An 8320-nucleotide genomic window follows, 5' to 3' on the forward strand; every position below is an offset into this window, starting at 1 on the left:
GTTGAAGCAGACTCAGGATCACAACTAATCTATGTGCCTCTGTGAGCTTGCCATCATCTCTTCTTCTTGTCCTACCACCATCTTGTTCCATTCATTTGATGTGCCTTGTTTTAAATGACATGGTAAGCTCTCTGAGGCAGGGACCAGATCTTCCAGAATATTTGTATGATGTCTAATTTAACAGATCCTTGATCCCTGCAGGGACCTTTGGATACTAGTTCAAGGCAAAAAAAGCTTTATACACACACACATACACACACATGTACTAGTACAACAAAGCAAATAAAGTAATGTTGTCAGCCACATACACACACATGCATGCACACGCACACACGTGTGTTTGTGCTCACGCAAAAGAGAAAGAGAGAACAACTGTAAAGGAGCATTACACCTTAGCACCAGTCAGGTTAATTGGGCAGAACTACAACATTCAGAATATCTGCCTGCTTTAGTATGTGGCCTCAGAGTTGTTTTTTCACATACAGATTAACGACCTGCTCGGCTTTTCCACTTTGCTAACAGAAAATGTGCAACGCTAGCATCCCAGCAGCTTAACAATCTAGCTATGGAGGAGAATCCTGTGTAAAGCACCTTCTATCCTGTTTTTTTATACCACGTCTCTTAGTGGATTACAAGTCTGTAATGGGTTTCTAACAAATAAACTCCGCTAGAAGAATCAGTAGAATCAAACAGCAGCAGCAGCAAAGCCTTGCTGAGTGGTTGCCATAGTGCAGCAGCACAATTCTATACTTAATATAATTACTAACGATATTTACTTGGCCTGCAGGACTGACTGATACTCATGCTCCCTGAATTTTGTTGGCTGTCAATATGCCAGCAAGTGCACTTCAGCGCTCGGACTCTTAGCAGAAGCCCTAAACAGCATAGGGCCTGTATGCCCATTAAGCGATCTCCTGAATGGGAAGTTTGTGGGACTATAAGTCAATGGCCAAGACAAAAGGCCCATTGACCTGGGGGTTTCTTCCCATATGAACCCCTTTATCTCTGGGAGATCACCTCACCCATGCAAACTCTTCAGCTCTCCCTTCACCCCTCTGAAGAGATGCTTCCCAGGGAACTGAGAGTGACACTCCACAAAATTTTCTAACCCCACTGATTTCAAAGGGACTTCATGCATCAATAAGGATGGAGGACCGAACCATTGGGAAAGCAATGGATGAAGGGGAGTATTTACAATGTTAACTCCTGAAGTCTCACCCTCTCTCTCCCTCCCTGCTCCGCCCCTTCCCAGCTACCAATACCACTGTACCGCTGTCACTGCATGGACAGACACAAGGACCTGTATAGCTTTACCATGTTTTTGGCATTTGATTATGTTCTGCTCTTTTGCTGTTCTGTGGGTTTGTATCATCCCTCCCTTTTTCATTGTGATTTATCAAGGGATGGACAGACATATTGTGTGAGTTGTAAATGTAGTCATTTAGTTTATTAAGCATTGTTAAGTGTGCCCCGAGGTCTGCGTGCATGTGGTGCCATCAAACAGAAATTGTTGTTATTATTATGGTTATTATTAGTAATAGTCATTTTCACAGCAATATGTCTAGCATCCAGATGTCTTTCCATCTTCCAAACTCTGCAATGCCAACACAAATCTGTTATGAAGACAGATTATTCCAGCTACTGCTTTATACAGTTTATAAGCAGAACATTTTACACAGATAGTTAAAAAAAAGATGAATGAAAGAAAAGGTCATAGTTCAGTCAAAATGAATTGAGCAATCCATAAAAAGACAACAGATTAGAGAAGGTAACATTTTAGTTTAAGTGTTTCATCATTATTAATTCATTTGGTGTTCATTATGATAATACCAATCATTTGGAATTCATTTGGTGTTTATGTGGATGTCATCTCTACTTCTATAGAAATTCCAAAGTAATTCAGCATTAATGTGCTATTAAAAATTTTCACCAGATAGTACCTTCATTACTTCACCAGCATAGAATAGTCTTGCTTTTCTTCCTTTAGAATCAAATTTCAGTGTTTATTTTGCTTTCATCTTTATTAGGGTATTAAAGTGTAATGTTTCTGTTTAAAAATTCTCCTTCTGCCACATTAGCGCCGTCGTCTTTGACAGCATCAAAAATATGCAAATAAAAGGTTTTTAATGGTGATTTTTCATTTTGTTACTGTCATTTGACTGAAAAACAATCAAAGATGTTTCAGCTTATCACAACAGTGAAGTTACTGAGCTGATATTTATGTTCAGAACAGATGACACAAAAACAAATATGTATGAAATACCATCTGTACTATGTTGATTTCTTTCTTTTCTTATAGGCACAATAGTTTGGTTTTTTTCTAGCTCATTTATGAAAGCAAAATTACACTGGTGAGAAAAAAATTGCCATTTTTGCCTAAATGGGAGGACATGGTTTGCTAGATCCTGAATATATTGGGATCAGAATTGAGCCATAGGTTGAAAATGTTTTGGGTTTTGTTGTAATATGGGGGGAGGGGGGGGAGAAGTAGCAGTAACCCTTTTCCTTAAATACTCTGGAACATCCTTTAGTTGGCCTTCTATATTATGCAGAGGGGATGCCATCAGGCCAGAGAAGTGCCTTTTCCTTATCAAAAAGGATTCTGTTCAGGTTTTGCTGAGATATAAACTGTTAAAAAATATTTTTCTCACTTTAATGCCTTGGGGATGATGTTGGCAGCCTGCCAAAGAACATTTGGAGGTTGGGCTGATGCCATCACCAAAGCCGCAGTACTAGTTTCACTGGAAACAGCAGCTGAGTGAAGGGTTATGCTGGCTCGAGCCAGGCGCTCCATATGGGCTCAGTCCAACTTCAGCAAAGGGGATCGCTCTTCACTGGATCTGCCCAACTCCTGGCCAGGGGGAAGCAAATCAAAAGGCAGGATAGTTTGTGCTACTTTGTATAACCATTCCCCTGATAGAAACTCTGGGGTCCAGGTGCTGTTTCTCTTTTAAAACTTCATCATTCTGATTCCTGATGTTATATATTTAAGGGCATAACATCAGGACTGAAAAAGGGGCCTTGAACTTACCTGGAATAACAACCTAGAAACTAACTCCCATTATTTCAAGGCTTCCAATAGCTACCTTTAGAGAGCAGTTCCCCTGCACTGTTTCTTGTGCAATTAACCAGATATACAGTAAGCCGGGAGGGGGGGGTAAATGTCACTAGACACTTAAGCAGTTTGTGTAGTTAACTGATAAGAAGAAAAACAGTATTAGTTACAATGTAAATAATAGACAACATATTGAAACTGGTGGCTTATGCAGCTAAGCAAATTCTGCACCTATTCAGTGTTCATGTAAGTCAATGCTCTGTGATTGTATCGGTTCTTTAGTTCCAGTGGCGTCTACCATAATGAATAGGCATGGATCCTACATTGTCATTGGTGGGGAGTTGTAGATCATGTGATAGCACTTCTACCTTTTCATTAAACCAAAACAAAACACTCCAAGAAATTACATGCAAAAGAAAACTGTGTTGAGAGAATATTATTTAGTTTATACAGGCAAACACCTGTAGATTAGGAAATGTCAGATTAATAGCTGCCCACTGAACTTCATTCAAACTCTTTGACCATATACATTATGGTGTGGTCTTTAATGACATGAGACTAATCTTTGCACAGTACCTCTACTCATCCAGTGTACAGAAAGTGTGCACATGGGGCAGATTTAGGGTTCCCCAGATAAGTCTGGCATTTCTGGACTTTTGTGGATATGACAATGCGCCATCTTTCTCACAACAGATGGTTTAGAAACTGCCATTCCCCTTAAAATACAGAATACAGCTATAAATGTTGTGATTTATACAGTATTCCACCAGAAAAAAGATAAAACTGACTAATTGGCTCCTTCTTTGCAGCCATGTGATTGCACTCATTTCTTGCCATTCCTTCTGTGTTCTACTCAGTGTTATCCAGCGTTTGGAGCCTATGTGATCCGTAACTCCTTTGGCCTTATTGTAAATGATAATGAATACCCACAGCTTCCACTGACTCTATAGAAAGTTGCTGGTGCCTCAAGATTGTGCTCTCCTTATGCAGTAATGGCACTTTTCAAGTAATGAAGGACTAGCAACTGAGGGAAAAACAAGAGATGTGGGCTTGTATATGTAAGTAAAATTAATTTCAGAAATGCAATAATAATCTGCTTTCAAAAAGATCTCAAAGCACTTTTCTGAAGGTAAGTGAATGTTATCTTCATTTCAGAGGTGAGAAATTTGACACACTATGGGTATATACCACTGCAAACATACATCAATAAGAAAAACTAAAGCAATAAGGATTACTGTGGAGCTGCCTGCTAGTAATCTCTTTGTCTGGCTCTAACTGGGCATAATTTACTGCACAGTAAGCAGTTTTTAAGCCAGTGTCTACACGTGCAAGGATTACAGCGCAGTAATGCTGTGTATGGACCAATTTGGGAGTAAAGTCAGTCCACACACACAGGATTACTACACAGTAACATGTCTACATGTGCGCTACTGTGCAGTAACTACTTGGGTGTAAATTTGCTACCTGCATCATGCTGGTGTAAGTTGGTTTAAGTTTGTTACCTGTATCAAGTTGGTGCAAGTTGCCATAATTACTGCACAGTATGGGCATGCACATGTAGATGTGCACCCATACTGCGCAGCAATTTTCAGTTACCGTGCAGTAACCTAAATTACTGAACCCTAAGTGTGTATGTGTAGATGTACCCAGAGAGCTAGCTGCTTCCTAACTGGCTCTAATCCTTTGTCTGGCTCTGACTGGCGAGCATCTTCCTAACTGAGGCACTATCACTCGATTCCCAGCTCCCTCAGACTCTTGTTAGCTAATTTATAACTTTTATTACTATGTGCCCCATTGGCTAGATCCATCACAGGGACATTTTATCCAGTCCTTGGAGCTAGGGGAGCTTCAGCAGTATTTCTGTAGTGGGAGGGGGGGGGGGTGCTTCAGCAGCATTTTGGTGATGTAGGGGCTTCACCCAGGCAGCAGGGAGACATGGCAATAGCAGCAGCACTGTAGGAGACAGGGGTGGAGAGGTGACTGTGGTTCAGGCTGTGACAGCAGGGCCCAGAGGCAGGTTGAAAGTGGCCTGCATTCAGAGCTCACCTCCATTAAAATGGGCCCTCAGGGCATAATATTCTGGTCTACAGGGTGCCAGGCAGCACCATGCAGAGATAAGCCATGCTAGCCCTGTGTGTGTTAGCTCTAGACTGAGAAACAATACATTAGTGTGGCACTGCTCACAGGTTAATATACCTGTTTCTCAACAGCATTAATTAGCCTGAGCACAGCAGTGTGCTAGTACAGCTGCACTGCTTCTAGAAGTGGCACACACGGAGTGATGTGAGGCATCTCTTCCTCATTTGGTCTTGCACCACATAGATTTATCCACTGGGCACGTCCAGATGAGCCCGCATATGCCTCTTGCGTCTCAAAGCAGTTTGAGGTGCCGCAAGAGACATGCTGGGAACAAAAAAAAAAAAAAAAAAAAATGTTCCCTACACTAGATATTTTCAATGTGGGCTCAAAATTTGACACCTGGATATCCAGGCATCAAAAAAACAACAACAAACCCCCCCCCAAAAAAATGCAGCACAAGGCATTTCATCTCCCTGAGACAACTGGAGGTTGAAGTCCTCCAAAAAGAGATGCTCTGGTGGCCAACCAGAGTGTCTCTATGGCTACCTCTTGCCCCAGTGGTTCAGCATGCTGTCTCCATGTGTGGGGCAGCCTGGACTGGTGCAGGCTGCACCCTGATAGTACCAGGCTCTGTCCTAGGTAAATAAGGGACTGGGGGAGGGAGGGACTGGAGCCGGGGACTGTGTGGATGTGGGGGACTACTGTGGGTGTGGAAGGGGGGGGTGCTCAGAAGTGGTGGGTTCCCCCCTGCCGCCTGCCTCCCAGATGGCCCACAACCCTTCCCTCTCCTGCAGCAGCAACCACGGCCAACAGGGTGCTTGGGGCCCTCCTGGCGCAGACCCTAGTGCAACTTGGCCCCGGCCACTCGGCACTGCCTGTGCCACACTGGGCAGCTTCGGGCAGCTCCGGGCCACTCGGGCTGTCACCCAGGACCCAGCACTGCTTGCAGGGACTGAGTGTCATGGTGCTGGGCCACCTGCTGCACCTCTGGGTCCAGGTGCAGGGGCTGGTCCTGAACCTTCAGGATGTGTATGCCCCTGCAAGGGAACCAGAGTTGACAGATTTCTTCCACCAGGCAGCCACATACATCAGCACCCTCAACCCTCACAAGTGCCCCTCAGCTTCAGATCTCCCCACAGATGCCTGTGTATAGCTGTGGTTCCCCCCCCCCCCCCGGGGTCACATTAGTGGGGCCAGAGCTAGGGCCAGGGACAAGCTGAGTGGGTGTGCTGGCTGGTATAGTGCAACAGTCCCCTCAGGCACTGGTGATCTAGGCTTGGGGGCAGGGCCCTTGTCCTTCCTATCCTCAGCTGTGGAGGAGTATGAAGAGGAGCCCTTCCCACTGCCCTTGCCCCTTGATGATGGGAGAGGGGACTTGAGAACCCTCCAGGGGGCACCTGGCCAGGGGCAATCCCCTGGCCTTGTTGGCTCCCTACCAGAGTCCCACCTGCTCCTGCAGCAGAGGTTGCACACTTCTGCACCCCCAGAGGAGGACGGTCAGACTCCCCTTGGGGCATACATCCCCTTGGGGGCTTGGCTGGGATCTGCCCCCATAGTGGGGGCTGCAGGAAACTCTGTGGGGGCATCTGCCCCCGCCCCCCCCCCGAAGGTTCCTGCCCTGCCATTGTTTCACATGAGGGCAGGGAAGACAATAAAGAAAAACAAAATATCCAGTGGGGCTGGTGAATGTAGTAGGGGCAGGCTGGGGTTGTGGGGGAGAAGTGAGGTAGGGAGGAAGGAGGCTGAAGCTCACTGAGCTACAGCCCCACAGGAAAAAATCCAGGAGGCCTATGCTTTGAGAATGTGGGGGAGTGGGAACACACACACACACACACACACACACACACACACACACACACACACACACACACACACGGGCTGGGGAAACTCAAGCTGGCTTACTCAGCCACACAACAAACACCAGGCAGGGGGAGCGGACCACAGGACTTACCACACAAGGGTAAGAACACACATGGAAGGCTGCTGAGGCAGATGTAAAAGCTGGCTGGAGTGGTAGAGGGGCTTTGTTCGTTGAAGATAAGTCCAGAAGCCGCTCAGGCCTCCAACCAGGCACTCAGCAGCAGAGCAGTAAGCAGGAAGACAAAGCAGGATCAGATGCAGTGAGGTAGCTGTGGGGGAGGGCAGGACCAGTCAGTCAATTAGGAAGTAATCCAGTGCAGGTGTGGTATCAGGTGGTACAAGGTGATGCAGCAGGATATCTCCCTCTTTCCTGAGATGAGGCAGCAACAGAAATAATGGCAGCAGCAGCGACGGTGGGAGCTGTCCAGTTCAGCCACTCAGTGAAAGTGGAGGTGAAGGTGGGGGTGGCCTGCCAACGCAGCTGGGGCAAGCAAAGCACCTTCAGGCACTGGTAGTGATGGTCGGGAGGAGGGTCCCAAAGGCAGCGCAGGCTCCCTCCCTAGGCTGTCCCCCAGCCACGGTTTGGGGGTGGGCTGGGCAGCAGACTGGAACAAGGATGCAGAAGCTGGGGTGCGGTGCAGTGCAGTGGGCCCCTCCCCAAAGGGGGGCAGCAGCGTGCAGCAGAGGACACCCCCCAGCCCCCTGTGGTGGGGGCAGCAGCAGCAGCCCAAGGCAGGAAGGGGTGTGGCCCACTCACTCCCTAAAGCTTTGAGACGAAGCCAGCAGCTAGCAGTAGCAAGAGGCAGGAAAGGGCCTGGCAATCTTCTCCCTAGAAGGTCCTGAGACCAAGCTTGCAGGAACCAGCAGCAGCAACAGCCTGGGACAGGAAGGGGCATGGCCAACTTCCTCCCAGAGGCTCCTCCCCCAGAAGCCCCTGAGGGCAAGTAGCCCTGAGCTGCTCGCCAGGGCAGGTTTTTATACTGCTGGGCCAGCACAGATTTTGGACCCAGGCTCTAGCTCTCCCTGTCTGCAGATCCGAGAGGAGCTGGGCAGGGTCATTTTGCCCCAAGTGGCACAACCTGCCCCACACCAAAGTGCATGACCAGGCACGTGCGCTGAGGCAAAAATCCCAGGCACAAATTTGTGCTGATCCTATTTGAGCTGCTGTCAATGCACGTGCCTGCATGTGTGGACGTGCCCACTGAGTTCAAATGAGTTGATCAAAATCATGCAGTAATCATCAGGAGCAGTGCTGAGCATAATGCAATCTATGTCTGCGGATGTAATAGCTACAGCTCAGGATCAGACATCAACAACTGGTCAAAT

At 47.0% G+C, this 8320-nt stretch overlaps 1 long non-coding RNA gene across 1 annotated transcript; it reads right to left on the reverse strand.

The window, feature by feature from the left end:
* Positions 1-1294: 1294 nt before the first annotated feature.
* LOC132249900 (uncharacterized) lies at positions 1295-7925 on the reverse strand. Its single transcript, XR_009461372.1, has 3 exons — positions 7086-7925; positions 2652-2851; positions 1295-1594 (listed from the first exon to the last, which is right to left on the reverse strand). It is a non-coding gene; the product is annotated as an uncharacterized LOC132249900 (long non-coding RNA).
* Positions 7926-8320: the final 395 nt, after the last annotated feature.

This window comes from Alligator mississippiensis, chromosome 4 (assembly GCF_030867095.1).
Source record: "Alligator mississippiensis isolate rAllMis1 chromosome 4, rAllMis1, whole genome shotgun sequence".
Taxonomy (NCBI): Eukaryota; Metazoa; Chordata; order Crocodylia; family Alligatoridae; genus Alligator; species Alligator mississippiensis.